At 52.5% G+C, this 17,502-nt stretch overlaps 1 pseudogene; it reads right to left on the reverse strand.

The window, feature by feature from the left end:
- Positions 1-2,671: 2,671 nt before the first annotated feature.
- Positions 2,672-4,273, reverse strand: LOC139004459 (F-box only protein 31 pseudogene; annotated as a pseudogene).
- Between the last annotated feature and the right edge of the window lie 13,229 nt (positions 4,274-17,502).

A 17,502-nucleotide genomic window follows, 5' to 3' on the forward strand; every position in this document is an offset into this window, starting at 1 on the left:
AAACGAGGCCAAAAACACCTTTGGGGACATTGGTGTTGACATCCCCATAGCACTTAAGGGACTGTTTGTCTATTGCCTCTCCTCATAAAAGTGGAGGATGTCTGACCAGTTACTTCTGTACTAATTACAACTTGGGGAGGGAAAGGGGCCAGCAGGCTTCCTCTGAAGCCCCTCAGAGCTGGGATATGAGGTATGTGGTGCCTACACTGACCTACAGCTGCTGAGGTGCGATTGAGAGCTAACGAGTCACTCACCCTCCCTGCAAACACCAGACTTCTCCCCTGAGTGTGTCCTCTGGTGTCTGATGAGGTGTGACTTCTGTGTAAAGCCTCTCCCACACTCCCTGCACACATAGGGCTTCTCCCCTGAATGTGTATATATAATTCACTAAGATATCTAGTTATCGAAATGCTGAAAATTTAATGGTTTTCACATAAAAATGATACAATTATTTTAGTTTGCTTATATACATGAGAGAACAATATGGAAATAGCCAGGAATATACAGGGGGAAAGGATTTAATTTAATTTCACATTAAATAGATTTTTAAATATATCTGCAAACCAGATAATCAAAGCAACGTGGTCCTGCCACAGTAATCCACAGGCAGAGCAGGAGAACAGAGCAGTGTGTATTTACACGTCCGTATCTTTCTCTGTACCTATTACGTGTCTATCCACATACCTTATTGTTTTTGTTAATCCTCGCCTGAGGATATTTTCTCCATTGCTTTTAAGAGAGAGAGAGAAAAACCTATTTGAGAAACAAATTAGTGGGTTGCCTCCCAAACACACCCCAACTGGGGGCAGGGATCAAACCTGCTACCCAGGTAGGTGCTCGTTATCAGGAATTGAACTCAAGACCTTTTGGAGTGTAGGCCAATGGTCTAAACACTGAGGGCAGCAGCCAGGGCTATCCAGGTAGCTTTATATTTCTTTCTTTCTATCTATCATCTATCTATCAATCAATCAATCTATCTATCTATCTATCCCTTCATTCATACATCCACTCATCCATCCACCAACCCTGAAAGCTAAATAGGAGATTCACTTGAACCTGGAGCAAAAGGAAGAAATTTAGGAATTTCCAAGAACAAATGCAGACACTACTTGGAGCAGCAGTGCTCCAAATTATAAAACATTTATTCCAGGCAGGCCCTCTTTCAAATGAAACAGCTAAACTTAGAAAATATAATTTTATTTGAAATTAGTAAGAAAGTCTCCTAGAGATGTCAGAGTTAAATACACATGTATAAATATTGCCTGGTACATGATGCTGCCCACTGTCACGTAAAGAATGGCAACTCCTTTCTCACACCAGATGGAGTGTAAGAGTCCAGAGGTAGAGTTCTGGCAGAGAATGTAGGACTCACAGGCTCATGGTGGCCCCCGACCACCTGTGGCAGACAGAAAATGAGGAAAGCAAAACTTATTTCTTCACAAATACGCAGTCCAGTGCAGTGTGCTCCTCACAGCTGCCCTATCATCTCACAGTTTGTTTCAAGATCCTTCATTGCTTGGGGCTCCTAGAGGGAGTGGTACTGATGGTGTAGGGCAGTGATGGCGAACCTATGACACACGTGTCAGAGGTGACAGGCGAACTCATTCTTTTGGCTGATTTTTCTTTGTTAAATGGCATTTAAATATACAAAATAAATATCGAAAATATGTGTTTGTTTTACTATGGTTGCCAATATCAAAAAATGTCTATATGTGACACGGCAGCAGAGTTAAGTTAGGGTTTTTCAAACTGCTGGCACGCCGAGCTCAAAAGGCTCACCATCACTGGTGTAGGGGAACCCAATACAGGCTCAGATATATTTCTTCTCCCAGCAGGAACCTCTCTTCCCAGGTGTATGGACCTGATTCTGAGAGTTCTGTTCCAATTCCCCGCTTGCCAACCCCTCCTACTCTGTATTGAGAAGGAGGAGCAGAAAGGAAGGAAGTAAAGCAATAAACAGGGACAGGGAGAAGAGCCCTGCAGTGTACATAGATGCCCAAGACTTCTGTTGGGAAGTTCTCTGTCCCACCACCGAGGAAGGAACAAAGCTCAGTTGGAGTCTGAGTCAGAGGTGTCCCCCGAGGAAGAGGAGCTGGATCTGCTGGCATCTTGATCGCTACTGCTGGAGTCTGAGGAGCTGCTGCTTTCTGCCTTTCCCCCATGTTCCTTCTTTTCTTCAGATCCCTGTGAGGAATGAGAACAGTCCTCATTTGTCTCTGAAGACGCCATCTCAGGAGCCTGTGGCCCCTGCTGTTTAAAATAACTGGCAACCTTAGTGCCAAAGCACTGGCTATGCTTTCTGGAGATGATGTGTTTGTTAGAGAAGCTTCCATAAGGAATGAGCTCCATTGCTATTGGCCATGAGTTCAATGTTAACAAAGAAACAATATACATTAACTAAGATGTCTTTATTTATTTTTTGTGATGAATCACTATACTTTAATTATGTTCAATTTGTAACAATGAAATTGGGGGTCACCACAACATGAGGCACTGTATTAAAGGGTCGCAGCATTAGGAAGGTTGAGAACCACTGGTCTAAGGTTTATTTCTACCTCGATTGCTGGCCCCTACCCAGCCTGGCCCTGTTCCGGGCTTGGGCAGGAGGCTAGAACTGATGTGTTTCTCTCATATGGATTCTTTCTTTCTTTCCCTCTCTCCCCCACTCTCTCTAATCATCAACTATCATCTCGGGTGGTAAAGGTGTTCGGGGGTGAATGTTCTTGAGCATCTCCAGGAAGGCCTGTGGGGATGGTGCCTCCACATTCTGGAAGGTGTTCTGGACTCTGCCGAACAGGATGAAGTATTTCCCCTCCAGATCGATGAACCCCAAGTGGTTCTCGTCAAACACGATGACGACTCCAGGGTAGCGCCAGTCTGAGGGACATACGGGAACAGTGTGCACGCCATAGAAACACATCCTGCAGGTTCGGGGGTAGTTCTGGTCCCTTGAGCTCACGCCCACAGGCAGAACAAACGGGACAGGCTGCTCCTCTGCAGCTGCAGCCCCGGACTCCCCGACGCTGGGCTGGGCAGGGCTCTGCCAGCCATGGCCCTCACTTTCATCAGTCCCGTCTTCTTGCTGCTGCTGCTGCTGCTGCTGCTCCTGGAGCACCTGCTCCTCCATCTCCTGGACCATGCGGGAGAGCTCGTTGAAGTCGCGGAAGATCTCGCCATCTCGCAGCTGGATTCGGCGCATGAGGTGGATCTCTAATATGGGGAATGCGATTCCCGTGATCTCCGTGAGCCTGGCATACTTCCGGTGGAAGCTGAGGATGAAAATCATTAGGCCGAAGCAATCGTATTGGCCTTGGAAGAGGCCTGGCCTGATGAGGTCGTCCGGGTGGCTGGGCGGGAGGTAGAGGCGGCGGTAGGTCAGTCTGTCATACCGCAGTGTGACATTCCATATCAGCACCGACCCGAATTCCTCCCTTAGCCGTGTCGGTGAATCCCTTCGATGGTCTGTCTTCTTGCACTGGCTGGTGAGCCTGTCCTTCTGAATCTGCAGGTGGCGGCTGTGGGGCCTGCGGTGGTGGCCTTCCACGCACTCCACCGTGGCTGATTTCCTCTCCGTCAGGCGAATTCTGAACGAGGGCTTGAAATGCATTGGGCGGTCCATATGGGTGTTAAGACAAGGCCTGTGCGTCCAACCAGTAATGCCTAAGCCGTCCACCGCTACATACAGCAGTGTTTTATAGTCGTCAATATGTCGCCGCCACAAACCCAAAATGTGTCTGTATGGGTGGAACAGCTTCGCGTAGACTTCTCGGTAAGACGTACCTACCGTCTCCAGATTCTGCAAGTTTTCACAAACGCCAAACTCCTCCCGGCAGCGCTGCCTCCAGATGCTGTCGATGTGCAGGATGTGGCGGAATTTGGTGCAGACCTGGGCCAGGCTGGCCAGGTCGGTGCCGGGGAGCGAGGCGCAGATCTCCACCAGCATCTCCACAGGCAGGTCCTGCAGCGAGCAGAGCGGGGGTGGCCTGGGGCTGGCGATTCCTCCACTCCCCGCCCAGCACAGCGCTGCCCTGTCCGCCTCGAGGTGCTTTTCTGCTGGGGCCGGCTTGCCCTCGGCCGCTGCCTTCTCAGCTGGGCGCTGGCGCTTCTGAGGACACAGCTTGCCTTCGGCCGCTGCCATCTCAGCGGGGCGCTGGCGCTTCTGAGGACACCGCTTGCCCTCGGCCTTTGCAGTCTGAGCCGGGCCCTGGCACTCCTGTGGACACCCACATCCCCGCAAAGAGCCCAAGCCGCAGAGGCAAGCGCACTCCTCCATGCCTCCTCAGCTATCAGCCACCACAGTGTGGGTCACAGCGCCTCAGCTGGGTTTTAAGCTGGCTGGGTCCGCCCTAAAGTCCAGCCACGCCCTCCAGGGCCTAGCCACGCCCCCTCAGAGAGGAGCCAATTGTAGGACTTCAAACCCATACCCAGTAACAGTCACCTCCCTTTCCCAGTGCCCTCTCCCTGTCTTCCCGCCCTAGCCCCAGGCAGTCACTAATCTGCTTTCTGTAGGGATATGCCTCCAGGGATATACCTGGTGGGGTGGGGGTTGGGGGGAGGGACATTTCACAGAAATGCAGCAAAAAACACCCCACAAAACTCTGATATATCTACACAATGGAATACTGTTCTACACTGTGGTAAAAAAGAAGGAGCTCTTGCCATTTGCAACAGCATGGATGGAACCAGAGAGCATTATGCTAAGTGATATCAGCCAGTCAGAGGAAGATAAATACCACATGATCTCACTCATTTGTGGAATAAACACAACAACATAGACTGATGAACAGGGACAGATCCAAAGACAGAGAAACAGTGTTCAGACTATCAATCCCCAGAAGGAATGGCGGGGAGAGTTGGGGTAAGGGGAAGAGATCTGTTATGCCCAGATTTCAGGATCCCCAAAAAACCACATCAGGGAGCCAGCCATGTCCGATGCAAAAGCATAAGAGTTTTTATTCGAGCTAGCTCGGCTCCCCCACCTTGCTGAAACAGCAGCAGGAAGCAGAGAGAGAGATAACTCTGTGTGGAGACCGGTTATATAGGGGGAGTTGGAGGAAGGGGAGGAGAAAGGACTGTGCTCTGCCGATTGGCCAGGCACAAGTCTGTGTCTTGTTCCTGGGTGTGGCTAGCAGAGGCTTAGACTTCCGGGAAGAAGCTCCTTGCCAAGCACGTGGCCAAGGTAAGATGGAGCACTTACCCTGGGGCAAGGTGGAGGGTGTAGCCCTTACCCTGGGGCAAGGTGGAGGGCCTAGCCCTCGCCCTTTCATCCATGTCCATTGGTTTGGCTTATATGCATGCATACAAGTCCTTTGATTGATCTTGAAAGGGCGAGGGCTAGGCCCTCCACCTTGCCCCAGGGTAAGGGCTACGCCCTCCACCTTGCCCCAGGGTAAGGGCTACGCCCTCCACCTTGCCCCAGGGTAAGTGCTCCATCTTACCTTGGCCACGTGCTTGGCAAGGAGCTTCTTCCCGGAAGTCTAAGCCTCTGCTAGCCACACCCAGGAACAAGACACAGACTTGTGCCTGGCCAATCGGCAGAGCACAGTCCTTTCTCCTCCCCTTCCTCCAACTCCCCCTATATAACCGGTCTCCACACAGAGTTATCTCTCTCTCTGCTTTCCCGCGTGGTCCAGGAGATGGAGGAGCAGGTGCTCCGGGAGCAGCAGCAGCAGCAAGAAGACGGGACTGAGGAAAGCGAGGGCCGTGGCTGGCAGGAGCAGCCAGTCCCGTTTGTCCTGCCTGTGGGCGTGCGCTCAAGAGACCACAACTACCCCCGAACCTGCAGGATGTGTTTCTATGGCGTGAACACTGTTACCTCATATGGTGTAGCCTGGTGCTACCCTGGAGTCTTCATCCTGTTCGATGAGAACCACTTCGGGTTCATCTGGCTGGAGTTGAAATCTTTCTTCCTGTACGGCAGAGTCCAGAACACCTTCCAGAATGTGGAGGCATCATCCCCACAGGCCTTCCTGGAGATGCTCAAGTCCATTCAGTCCTTGCCCTGACCGGTGTAGCTCAGCGGATAGAGCGTCGGCCTGTGGACTCAAGGGCCCCGGGTTCGATTCCTGTCAAGGGCATGTACCTTGCTTGCGGGCACATCCCCAGTGGGGAGTGTGCAGGGGAAGCTGATCGATGTTTCTAACTCTCTATCCCTCTCCCATCCTCTCTGTAAAAAATCAATAAAATATATTTTCAAAAAGAACATTCAGTCCTGACCCCTTAGGAGGAGCAGCTTGCATGCACTTTGAAGATTTCACCTTCTGACCAGGTTACCCACCTTTGTTTGTTTTTTTAATCTTTACCCGAGGATATTTGATGTTTAGAGAGAGTAGGGGAGGGAGGGAAAGAAAGAAAGAATCGATGTGAGAGAAACACATCAGTTGGTTGCCTTCTGCCCAAGCCCAGAACAGGGACAGGCTGGGTAGGGGCCAGCAATTGAGGTCGAAATAAGCCTTAGACTAGTGGTCTCAACCTTCCTAATGCTGCCACCCTTTAATACAGTGCGTCATGTTGTGGTGATCCCCAATTTCATTGTTACAAATTGAACATAATTAAAGCATAGTGATTAATCACGCAAAGAAAAATAAAGACATCTTAGTTAATATCTATTTTTTATTTATTAACATTGAACTCCTGGCCAATAGCAGTAGAGCTCATTCCTTATGAAAGCTTCTCTAACAGATGCATTATCTCCATAAAACATAGCTAGTGCTTTGGCACTATGGTTGCAGGCTATTTTAAACAGCAGGGGGAAGGCAGCCAATCTAGGATGATCACTCATCATTGATCTTTCTCTATTCCTTTCTGAAATAGTAGAAATGTATATTTCTAAAAAACTCACTGTGGCCCTGGCCTGTGTGCCTCAGTGGGGAGAGTGTCAACCTGCGAATTGAAGGGTCCCTGGTTCGATTCCCAGTCACAACATATGCCCGGGTTGCAGACTCGATCCCCAGTGGGGAGGGGGGGATACAGGAGGCAGCTGATCCATGGTTCTCTCTCATCATTGACGTTTCCATCTCTCTTCCTCTCCCTTCATCTCTGAAATCAATAAAAAATATATTTTTTAAAAATACACTGGGTTTCAACACAAAACTTTACCTTGAATTTTTTTTTCTCGCTACTAACATGTTCCTATGATAACCCTGCATCTGGAGGTGCCATCAATAATGGCAGCCTCCAGGGGAAGGACTGCCTCAGTAATGCCCTACAGAGGCCGCTGAGTCTAGTGGGAATAACACGTTCTCCCAATATCCCTGCACCTCGCTGTACGGACTGGCTGCCTCCATAATGGTGTCATCCAAGGGACTGGCTGCCGCAATCATAGCGGCTGCCGGGTTACTGGCTGCCTCAGGAAAGGTGACCTGTCTGGTACTGGCTGCCTTGGTAATGGCGGCCGCCCCAGGACTGACTACTCCAATCATGGCAGCCTCTAGGTTACGCACTGAATTAGTGAACGCACAGCTTCCCCATGTCAGTGCAGCAGCCAAGGCCTCCCTTTGCAGGTCTGGGACGGGAAGGAGTGCAAAAGCCAGACCCGTGACTTCAGTCCATCCAGGGAAGGAATAATTGCACCCTGCACAGCCTCGATGATTTTGTAGGGTTTTCTGAGAATTATTTTTGTTGTTTGTTTGTTTGTTTGTGGTTTTTTGGGTAGAATTTTTCATCAAATTCACAGGACATTAGCTAACATTTCAGCACCACGGACAGAAGCACAAGGTGGTATTCATTGAATGGCCACAAGAGGGCAGCAGAGGATCGTTTTTGCAAAGGAATTGGCTGATATCTTCCTTTTGGGGGGCGGGGGGGGGGGGTCTCGCTATGTTGCCCAGGCTGGAGTGCAGTGGCTATTCACAGGCGCGATCCCACTGCTGATCAGCAAGGGAGCTTTGACCTACTCCGTCTCCGACCTGGGCCGGTTCACCCCTCCTTAGGCAACCTGGTGGCCCCCCGCTCCCGGGAGGTCACCATATTGATGCCGAAGTTAGTGCGGACACCCGATCGGCATAGCGCACTCCAGCCCAGACCTCCTGGGCTCAAGCGATCCTCCAGCCTCAGCCTCCCGAGTAGCTGGGACCACAGGCGCGCGCCACCGCGCCGGGCTGACAGCTTCCTTTAAGGCAGTGGTTCTCAACCTTCCTAATGCCGCGACCCTTTAATACAGTTCCTCATGTTGTGACCCAACCATAAAATTATTTTTGTTGCAACTTCATAACTGTAATGTCGCTACTGTTATGGATCCTAATGTAAATATCTGATATGCAGGAACATAATTAAAGCATAGTGGTTAATCACAAGAACAATATGTAATTATATATGTGTTTTCCGATGGTCTTAGGCGGCGCCTGTGAAAGGAACGTTCGACCCCCCCAAAGGGGTCGCGACCCACAGGTTGAGAACCGCTGGTCTAGTGGGAATCCCTGTTTCCCAGAACGAAACTCCCCGCCTACCGCCTGGTTCCTCTCGCTAAGGAAGCGAACACACACGCGCCTGGAAGACAGTCCGGGACCCTGAATACCATCGGGTGGAACAGAGACTCGGTCAGGCGGCAGGAAGGCCGCGTCACCCCAACACCTGCCGGGGCTGGGGGCTCCCGGCCCCCGGGGTCCCTCCGCGACGCCACAGGAATCCAAGCCCTGGACACCGCCCAGCCGCGCCCGGGCTGAAGGCTTCTTGACAGACACTCCCAGGACCCTGGGCAGCCAATCACCACGGGGGTTTGGGGGCGGGGGGCGGGCTCTTTCCACAGGATTCTGCCCTTGACTGGCAGAAAGACTGCACCCAGAGCCCCGCCCTTTCCGCGTTTCTGACCGCCCATTGGCGGGCAGGGCCCCGTGACCGCAGCACTGATTGGCGGCTGCCGCTGACGCTCTGGAGACGGGAAGCTCCCCCCTCGCCCCGCCTCACACCGGAGCGCGCGGGGCGGGAGCGCGGGTTTGAGGGGACCTCCGCCAGGTGGGCAGCGCGGCCGGAGACGGACAGGAAAACGGGGGCATCGCGTGTGAAAACCTTTGCCGCCGGCCTTCACCCCCACTCTAAGACCCCGGGTGTCCTCCCGAGAGGCTCCCAGGACTGTCAGCCTCCAGGGACCCCAAGTCCGCTAACCCGGAGGATCCCCGGTCTCCGCGCCCACAGGAACGCTCAATCCCCCAAAGCTCAGACCCCAGCACACCCCGAGCCCGGGCTCCCTGACCACGGCACCCCAGAAAGACCACATCCCCAACTCCGAGACCCGGAACCCTGGAGCCTGTCCCTGACACCCCAAATCTCTGCACAGGAGCCCCAAATCCTCTCACCCGAGCACCCAACTTTCCTGGCCAGAGAGACTCGGATCCTGTCCCGCGGGGCCTGTCTCCTCAGCCCGCGACGTCTCTGCCCCTTGAGGCGCCTCCTCCCGCGTCCATTGCTCCCGGATCGCGGGTGCCATTCCGAACCCGGTTCCGTCCCGGCACAGCCCCCCAGCCGTCAGGGCGCCTCCACCTCCACCCCCAGGGCGCTCAGACCCCCCACCGCGCCCCTCAAACCCCCCCACCGCGCCCCTCAGACCCTCCGACAGCGCCCCTCAGACCCCCCCGACCGCGCCCCTCAGTCCCCCCCGACCGCGCCCCTCAGACCCCCCGACCGCGCCCCTCAGACCCCCCTGACCGCGCCCCTCAGACCCCCCGACCGCGCCCCTCAGTCCCCCCGACCGCACCCCTCAGACCCCCGGACCGCACCCCTCAGACCCCCGACCGCGCCCCTCAGACCCTCCGACCGCGCCCCTCAGACCCCCCGACAGCGCCCCTCAGACCCCCCCGACCGCGCCCCTCAGACCCCCGCGCCCCTCAGACCCCCCGACAGCGCCCCTCAGACCCCCCCGACAGCGCCCCTCAGACCCCCGCGCCCCTCAGACCCCCCGACAGCGCCCCTCAGACCCCCCCGACAGCGCCCCTCAGACCCCCCGACAGCGCCCCTCAGACCCCCCCGACCGCGCCCCTCAGACCCCCCCGACCGTGCCCCTCAGTCCCCCCGACAGCGCCCCTCAGACCCCCCACCGCGCCCCTCAGACCCCCCAGACCTGGGACCCTTCAGTCCACAGGCCGATGCTGTATCCACTGAGCAAAACTGGTGAGGGCATGGAAGCTGCTTTTGTGTCTTTTTGAAGTGGGAAAGATAGGATTCGTCTGTGTCTTTTATGCTTTATGTGTTGCCAGTCATGTTTTCTGAAATGGCCAAATATTTTCTATTTGGAAAGAAGAATGGAATGTTATTGTTTGATTCCGTATGTTCCTCTCTGTGTCGCTGCGACATGAGGAAGATGGTGTCGTTTTTGACAAGTGATGACTGTCGTACAGCCTAACAGTATATCGTCCTCCTCCTGGGTGAGAGTGAATTCTGTAGGAAAGGTCACGTCTGTAGCTCATGTGTTCATCTCTGGGAGGGAGGGTAGGTGGTATTTTCTGTCCTTTGTTTCCTGGGTCCTGAGCAGCGTAGTCCGTTGTTTGTGTTTGGAAGTGAAAGGAAGAATAATATTCATCTTGTCCTGTCATGTGCAAGACATCTCTCCATGGATGTCTAGTGCTGTAAGTTGTGTCTGTGTTGTCGGTGAGTCCTCGATTCACTGCAGCAGATGGATGCCGGTTGGCATCCTATAGGGTGTGAGTTGTGGTAGGTTTGGTAGTATTTTTGAACCACAGGTCAGCGTCTGAAATGTGACTGGCATGCAGATCATCCTAAGTCAGTTGTTCATGTAGCCAAGTGAGAAAGGAAAAGTAGGCACACCTTTTTGCTTGTAACTAAATTCGCCCGAGGAGTAGGGATCCTGAAAGGCTGTAGTCCTTTCAGGGGCTCCTGTCCCATGGGGAAGGCGGGCAAGGGAGTTTCCGGTGGGCAGCGACCCAGTAAGCACACCGCAGGATGGCAAAGGCCTTTTGGTGAAGCAGCCTCGGCAAGGGCTCTTGCAAGTAAGGGTTTGCGATTTTTTTTCCACAGCATCGCTGTGTCTTGTTGAGTGTTGGGTGGTGGTAGAGTGAAGGAGTAACATATTGGATTGAGAACAGCTGTGTGTGACCAAGCGATGGACATGTTAAGAGTGCGTGTAGTGAGCCGAGACCGGTTTGGCTCAGTGGATAGAGCGTCGGCCTGGGGACTGAGGGGTCCCAGGTTCGATTCCGGTTAAGGGCATGTACCCAGTAGGGGGTGTGCAGGAGACAGCTGATGGATGTTTCTCTCTCATCAGTGTTTCTAACTCTCTTTCCCTCTCCCTTCCTCTCTGTAAAAAATCAAATATATATATATTAATATATAGATTAAATATATATATATATTATGAAATTAATATATATTAATTAACTTAATTAATATATATATTTGATTTTTTACAGAGAGGAAGGGAGAAGGAGAGAGATAGAAATATCAATGATGAGAGAACAACATTGATTGGCTGCCTCCTGCACACCCCCCACTGGGGATAGAGCCCACAACCCAAGCATGTGCCCTTGACTGCCTCCTGTCCTGAATCCCGTGTAGGCTCCAGTTGGGCCACCCCCCCACCCCCCACCCCGCTCCTCAGGGCTACACCTCCCTCCCCTCAGGTTCAAGGGGCCTCTCGCCTCCATTCACACTCTGCCCGCACATCCTGGCGGGTCTTTGGGCGCCGGGTGCACAGCAAGGCCCCTCACATACATGAGAGTCAGAGGCCCTGCCTGCAGGAGAGGCTGAAACAGAAAGGGAACAGTGGGGACACGAGGCATTCGGAGCTCGGGGCCTTCCAGTCCTTGCAAAACGACAGGAGCAGGCGCTTTAGAAGATGCTATTCCTACTATGCTCACTAGGGGGCAGCAGAGAAGAGCATTTCCTTGGCAGCAAAGGGGGCGGGGCCAAAGGCTCTTTCTGAGTCCTGTTCTTGATAAACAGCTTAAGATCAAGATTCCAAGTATCGGCATCACGGTGGCAAAACGGCGACCCCTTCATAAGGACTGTGAATTGTCTGTGACACCAGTATTCTTTAAATTGGTAAATGCATGAACAAACACCTTTCTAGAAATACGCTTTCTCGTAGTACAATTTCTTATGTTCCACAGGACATGTTTGCTAATAGTCCCAATGCCTTTAGTTCCTCTATAAGATGAAGCAAAGCATGAATAAATCTGTGTTCAGTAACCCACTCCTCACCCAAACTCTCACTACATTGCAACAAACAATAAACCACAACACACCCCGTTTCCCACACCAGCCACCCCCGCTGGTCCTCTGCAGGCGACACTCGTTCTGCCTCATGGTTTGTGGAGAGGCCTCCGGGCTATGGAGGTGCCCCTACGTGCCTGCTGAGGCACATGGCGCGGCCGCGGGGACACGGGGACACCTGAGCAGCGGGCAGTGTCTCCGCTGCTTCCTGGGCTTCAGGCTGGGCCGTGGGCGGTCACTGGACGCCACACCACAGGCTCCACGGGGTCAGAGAGGAGACCGGGCGCTCCGTGCAGAGAACATGACCCCTGGGAGCCGATGCCATGAGGACCCGCTGTCGGCGTGTGAGGATCTGCACACGGTTCCCCCTTCATCTTCCCTGACGTCAGAGGATGGGGAGGAGGTCGAGAGACGCGGACTCGCAGTCCCGGGACCAAAGCTGCAACATTGTTTGCGTCCGTCCCGGAGGGTGCTCCGCCCACTGAGCCACACGGCCACGTTCTGACAGCTCACACACATCGCCCTTGCTTTAGGGAGCGTCCATTACTGCGGGGACAGGAAGCACAGAAGAACTTGGCCCAGAAGCAGCCACCGGGGAGCCTGGGAGGGCGGCTGTGGCTCTAGGAACGAGCTGAGCGGCGGCTGTGGCTCCGGAGAAAGAAAAGTCACAGCGACGAGGGGACCCTCCGGGAGCTGCCTCACCTGCGGCCCAGCCGCTCCTCCCGGCCCTGCGCCAGCTCCAGCCTCGCACCGGTGGCCTCGCCTCACGCCCTCCGCACCCCTCACCTCACGCCTTTCATCTCACACCTCACCTCACATTTCTCACCTCACACCTCTCACCTCTCACCTCTCACCTCTCATCTCATACCTCACACGTCACACCTCTCACCTCACACCTCTCACTTCACACCTCACACCTCACACCTCACAGGACCCTGGCATCAGTCACTCACCAGCTCTGTCATGTATGTGTGTGTGTGTGTGTGTGTGTGTGGTCTCTTTTGGGGGGGTTAGAAAGGGGGCGTCACAGTGCTTCTGAGCCTTACTCAAAAGAGTACACCCTTCACTCTCGCAACCTTCCCTGCAGCTGCCCACCGGTGGGTAACCCATTGAGTGCGTGCTCACCAAGGCACCCGTAAAGTCATAGCTGTGTGTGTGGGGGGGGGGGGGGGGGGGCCTGCGCTGGGACACCGGCTAAATCGCCTCAACCTGGTGTAGCATACGCTGTTACAGTGGGGCCAGGGCGGCGAGGGGAAGGGCCCTTTGGACGGGTGGTGGGAAGAAAGCAAGGAATTACGTTGAAACCAGCCGAGTGACAAATTGGACCTTGAGTTACAGGGGGTCAAGATGGGTTGGGTACAGGGGAACGCTTTGCCAGCTATTCAAAGGCTCTCGTACGTGGAAGCTACATGTTTTGACTTGGAAATGGACTACAACACTTCAAACTGCTTTTGGCTCCTCGGTACTACAATGACCTCTCCAGCGATAGGGTGATCCCTTTGGAACTGCCTTCACGTACTAGGATGACGTTGCACACTTCAGGGTTAGCTGCGCTGGGCTCCTTGCAGGGACTGTGGCTTTCCAAGGCTACATAATCATACTTGGGGATAGATTCAGCTACACACCCAAATGTCAGTCTCTGCGAGGTTTCCGTGACAGTTGCAACTGCCACCATCCCTGCCACCCATCCGCTCATTATTCTTTCCTTCAAAAGTGCCATCTCCTTCACACTCCAGAAGGTCCCTTCTAAGTGACTTGTCTTGCTTCACAGATCCTCTGTAAAGATTCTTTGCCCAACCAAGACGTGTCCTTCTCAACTCACAAACGTAACAATAGCATTATGTCCACAATCCATAAGGTTTCCAAAAAATCGTATTGTATTAGACTTTCATGTGATACATACCTCCTATGAGTGAACCTCTCACTGTGGCTATACGTCAAAAACCTGCCAGTAACAGGAGGGGGCCAGGAACCCAGGCATCACAGACATGCTGTCTTCTAAATCCATGTTTCCTGCAGCATCACTCTGGCCGTACCTGAACATTAGGTGAGAGCAAACACCAGGCCTCCCTGGAAGTGGCTGTGAGCACACAGAAGTGCTCTGACTGACCCTGTGTGCGGTGTGGTTCCTGGCTCCGACGACACCCTTCCATCTGTCAGTGACATTCAAACCCAAGAACGGGACCAAGACATTCAACTCCTCCATGGTGCTGTTATGCCCAGATTTCAAGATTCCCAAGAAACCACATCAGGGAGCCAGCCAATCCGATGCAAAAGCATAAGAATCTGTATTTCAAGCTAGCTTGAGCTCCCCTCCACCAGACTCACCGATACAACGGCAAACCAAGTGGCCGAGAGACAGAACCCCGAATAGAGATGGGTTTTAAAGGGGGGGTTGGAGTAAGGGAAGGAGAAAGGACTGTGCTCTGCCGATTGGCCAGGCGCAAGTCGATGTCTTGTTCCTGGGTGTGGCTAGCAGAGTCTTAGACTTCCGGGAAGAACCTTCTTGCCAAGCACGTGGCCAAGGTAAGATGGAGGACGTAGCCCTTACCCTGGGGCAAGATGGAGGGTGTAGCCTTTACCCTGGGGAAAGGTGGAGGGTGTAGCCTTTAGCCTGGGGCAAGGTGGAGGGCCTAGCCTTTACCCTGGGGCAAGGTGGAGGGCCTAGCCCTCGCCCTTTCAGTGCCAGGTGACATACAATCAACAGATGCAATGGCACAGAAAGGAAAAAACTCCCATGTGTTGAGTGTTTCCTTCCACGTCCTGCGTGGATCAGGGTTCGGGATCTGAAAAGAGGAGCCGCACACAAATGAAAGAAAAATGCCACGAGATAATTTTGCAATATCGGGGGACCAGGCGGGCAAGTCCCGAAGGACTTCCATCCAAGCTCAGGCCGCTCCGATCTTTTATTGAGGTCGGGGTAGGGTTAGGGTAAGGAGGTCTGTCCCGGGTAGCCCGAAGGTAAGGTGGTTTGAATGACACATGGATTAGCTCATCGGTACACAATTTCCAGAAATAGGCAAAATATTTGATCAACAATAATCAACAAGGATCTACACAAGTATCTAAGGAACTAAGGTGGGGATGATGCTTTAGCTACCATTATCTAGGGAATTCAGTGAGCTAAGGTGGGGATGATGCTTCAGCTAGATTAACTGGGTGGTGTCCAATTAACTGGGTGGTGCACAGCCCTGACCTTTGCTAGGACTTTCAAGCCTTGACTTTTGCCAGGACTTTCAAGGGTTACTAGCTTTTGGGGGTCTTTGTCTATATTCAGTTAGTGAAGACAGTAAATGGTTTCTGGCATCTCCCCCTTATTTTTTCTTTAAAAAATCTAGAAATATAAGAACAAGTCCCAATTTCAATGTCCAACAGTTCTGAGTCCACGTTTCAGTGTCCGACAGTTCGTGTGTCCATGCCAGCAATGAAATGCTGGTTCTGGATGATGGACAAATGGTGGCAATGCAGGTCCGGTCCTCTGGTCTGGTCCTGGGCACCCTGCAGCGATGCACAGCTGCTGACTGCTGGCATGGCAAGGCGTCTTCACCATCTCCTTCTCTGAACTGTCTCTTCTGTCTTTGTGGCTGGCTTTCTGGGATCCGTTGTTACAGGAATCCACATGGTCTTGTAGCTGTTCTCTGAAAGTATACAAACATATTCTTGACCAAAGGTTAAAGGAAAAAAACCTTACTTGGGGTCTTTTCTTTAAAATGATCTTCCCTGGGTTACCCTGGTATAATGTGTGTTTTTTCTGGGTGTCTCGCTAACGAAAAAATTTTAATTTAGTTATAGGATCTATTTCTTTACATGGCATTTTTCCACTATATTTTTCCACTATCCCCCCTTTTTTTATTTAATTAGGAGACTTTTTGGAAAATTTATAAGGCAGTCTAGATAAATTTTTGCATAAAAATATGACTGCTTTAGGTTCATAGCATGTTAAGCAACTTTACCACGAAATGAAAATTTTGGTTAATACTTTTTGAATAATTACTTATTTTAAGTTAGCCAAATTTAATTAATTTGAAAACTTAACAACTATTTTACTGTCAAATTTAATACTTTAACAATAATCTTAATTTACATTGTAAATATTAATTGAAAGGATCACTTTACGTCCTTGAGGAGGCCTAAGCATTTCTGTTGTTAGGCTAGATTTAAATTTAGAGTCTGTTAAACTAAGTCTTCATTTTTCTGGGTATCATTTTCAGCTGGACCAAGTCTCTTCTGTTATTTGGTTCCTGATCTGGGCTGGGCATGGGAAGCAAGAAGCAGCCATGGGGACAGCTGACCATTCACACAGCACAAGAGGACTACATACATGCACCACTCGGGAGAAACATCACAAAACATAAAACGTGCTACGCATAAAACCAACACCTCACATCTCACATCTCACACCTCACACCTCACACCTCTCACCTCACACCTCTCACCTCACACCTCACACCTCTCACCTCACACCTCACATCTCACACCTCACACCTCTCACCTCACACCTCTCACCTCACACCTCACACCTCTCACCTCACACCTCACACCTCACACCTCACACCTCTCACCTCTCACCTCACACCTCACACCTCACACCTCACACCTCTCACCTCACACCTCTCACCTCACACCTCACACCTCTCACCTCACATCTCACATCTCACACCTCACACCTCTCGCTTCACACCTCACAGCTCACATCTCATACCTCTCACCTCACACCTCACACCTCTCACCTCACACCTCACACCTCACACCTCTCACCTCACATCTCACATCTCACACCTCACACCTCTCACCTCACACCTCTCACCTCACACCTCACACCTCACACCTCTCACCTCACACCTCACACCTCACACCTCTCACCTCACACCTCACACCTCACACCTCACACCTCTCACCTCACACCTCTCACCTCACACCTCACACCTCTCACCTCACATCTCACATCTCACACCTCACACCTCTCACCTCACACCTCTCGCTTCACACCTCACAGCTCACATCTCACACCTCTCACCTCACACCTCACACCTCTCACCTCACACCTCACACCTCTCACCTCTCACCTCACACCTCTCACCTCACACCTCACACCTCAGGACCTGCCGCTGCTTTCAGGCCACCACTCACCTCAGGTCCGCCAGCCGCCTGCCTCTTTCCCTGAACCCCGAGTGGCTCCAGTTGGACCACCTTCCTCTCTACAGGCCCACCGTCCACTCCCTCAGGTTCAACACTCTCACCTCAGTTCCCGCTCATCCGCACATCCGGGCAGGTGGGAGGCACTGCAAGGCCACGCCCCTAAGTCCCGGCCCCGCCCCTCATTCCCACCTAGCCCCACCC

The sequence above is a fragment of the Myotis yumanensis genome, unplaced genomic scaffold, assembly GCF_028538775.1.
Source record: "Myotis yumanensis isolate MYYU_CA2020_CCGP unplaced genomic scaffold, mMyoYum1.0.hap1 SCAF_2, whole genome shotgun sequence".
Classification (NCBI taxonomy): Eukaryota; Metazoa; Chordata; class Mammalia; order Chiroptera; family Vespertilionidae; genus Myotis; species Myotis yumanensis.